The sequence below is a fragment of the Lagenorhynchus albirostris genome, chromosome 20 (genome assembly GCF_949774975.1).
Source record: "Lagenorhynchus albirostris chromosome 20, mLagAlb1.1, whole genome shotgun sequence".
Lineage (NCBI taxonomy): Eukaryota > Metazoa > Chordata > Mammalia > Artiodactyla > Delphinidae > Lagenorhynchus > Lagenorhynchus albirostris.
In genome coordinates, this window is record NC_083114.1 from 53,193,634 (window position 1) to 53,196,121 (window position 2,488).

Consider the following 2,488-nt stretch of genomic DNA (forward strand, 5'->3'; position numbering starts at 1 on the left):
TTGGTGGCACAGTGGTTAAGAATCTGCCTGCCAGTGCAGGGGACACGGGTTCGATCCCTAGTCCGAAAAGATTCCCACATGCCACGGAACAACTACGCCTGTGTGCCACAACTACTGAAGCCCGAGCTCCTAGAGCCCGTGGTCCGCAACTAGAGAAGCCCCCACTTTCTGTAACTAGAGAAAGCCCGCACGCAGCAACAAAGACCAAACGCCAAAGATAAAATAAATAAATTTTAAAAAAATGAAACAAAAAGGAAATGAAAGAAATTGCAAGCAAAAAAGAGAGGAAGAGGGAAACCATAGCTTTTTTTTTTTTTAAAGACTTAAGAGATATATTAACCAGTTGCAATGTATGGTCTGGATCTCAATTCAGACAAACTGTATTTGAAAAATGACATTTATAGGTCAATCAGGTAAATGTAAACACTAATTTGATACTTGATAATATTAGGAAATTATTGTTTTGGAGGTGGGTGATAGTCTGGGGGATATGTTTTAAAAGGGGAATGCTTGTCTTTTAAAAATACACTGTGGGGCTTCCCTGGTGGCGCAGTGTTTGGGAGTCCGCCTGCCGATGCAGGGGACACGGGTTTGTGCCCCAGTCCGGGAAGATCCCACATGCCGCGGAGCGGCTGGGCCCGTGAGCCATGGCCGCTGAGCCTGCGTGTCCGGAGCCAGTGCTCCGCAACGGGAGAGGCCACAACAGTGAGAGGCCTGCGTACCGCAGAACAAATAAATAAATAAATAAAAATACACTGTGAAATGCTTACTGGTGAAATCACGTCTGGTATTTATTTCAAAATAATGTTGGGGGGGTGCTGTAATAGGGAAGAACAAATCTGACTCCATATTAGATCTGTTTCTTTCACTTTAACCTTTATATTCTATTGCTTTTGCTACAAGTTAATCACTAAAGAGATGTTGCCTATAAGCTTAAATTATACATAATGGCCCACCTCTGGGAACCCTGCCTCCCAAGTAATAAGCTTTAAGCTAAAATACCTTTGTTTAGCTCACAGGAAACATCCTGCCCAGGCCCACCTGTGAATGACTACAGGAAGGAAGAAATCAACACATCCCCTCTGGAGGCTGACTGGAACCAGGAATGTTTGACTTTAGTATAAAAGAAGCCTGAATTCTAACTGAGGCAAGATTGTTCTTTGGGACACGAGTCCACCATCTCCTCAGTCTGCTGGCTTTCCTAATAAAGTTGCTATTCTTTGCCCCAACAACTGTTCTCTCAATTTATTGGCCTGTCCTGTGGCAAGCAGGACCATGATGAGCTTGGACTCAGTAACAGTGCCACTTAGGTGCGGGTATGGAGAAAAACAAGACTGACCAGGAGTTGGTTAATTGTTGAAGTTGAGTAATGACTATATGGTGGTTCATCAGGCTATTCTCTCTACTTTTGTATAGTATGAAACGTTTTATTTATTTATTTACTTCTTTACTTATTTATGTGCCGCATCACATGGATCTTAGTTCCCCAACCAGGGACCAAACCCACGTCCCTTGAAGTAGACGTACGGAGTCTTAACCACTGGACTGCCAGAGAAGTCCCTGAAACGTTTTTAAAATGTTCAATAAAAATGTTTTTTTTTTTTTTGCGGTACGCGGGCCTCTCACTGTTGTGGCCTCTCCCGCTGCGGAGCACAGGCTCCGGACGCGCAGGCTCAGCGGCCATGGCTCATGGGCCCAGCCGCTCCGCGGCATGTGGGATCTTCGCGGACCGGGGCACGAATCCGCGTCCCCTGCATCGGCAGGTGGACTCTCAGCCACTGCGCCACCAGGGAAGCCTAATAAAATGTTTTTAAATTGTGCGTCAAAATGATTGCAGTAATATGAAAAATGCAGTTTAAAAATCGGGAAGACTGTCCTGCAAAACGCTGATACTACTTGCGTGAGAGCGGTAGGATGAGTCATTTCCCCCTTCATTTCTACATTTTCTGTAATGTGTCTATATATTTTTATATTATCTTATAATGAGAGTTATGCATAATAAACCCTAGGAGGAAATAAAACCTCTGTATTTTTGCCGTCGTCGTTCTGGTCTTAAAAATTCATCTATTCTTTCCCCCACGCCCTCCTGGATTTTGCTAAACTTCCCGCCATCTTTTCCAAGTTTAGGTGATCCGGGTACTGGAACTATGAAAGTTTTGAGGAAAGAGGGTCACGTTCAGCGCGCCCTAAACTTCCGCCCGCCAGCAATCTGATCCAAGGCACACGCCACTCAGCGCGGCTACCTCCAACGGCGCAGCCTGGCTTCGGGACCCTCCTCCTTTCAACGCGTGGGTAACATGTGCGCATACGCGCGCCGAGGGACTACATCTCCCAGGAGGCTCTGCGCCTCGTAAGGGGACGGCCTCAGTAGCGGAGGACTACATTACCCAGCAACCCCTTGCAATAGGCGTTGGTCGGGTGACTACTGTACAACCGTTGGTCTAGCGTCTGTCGGAAGCTGCGCGGTGATTGGCCCACAAGCCCGTCA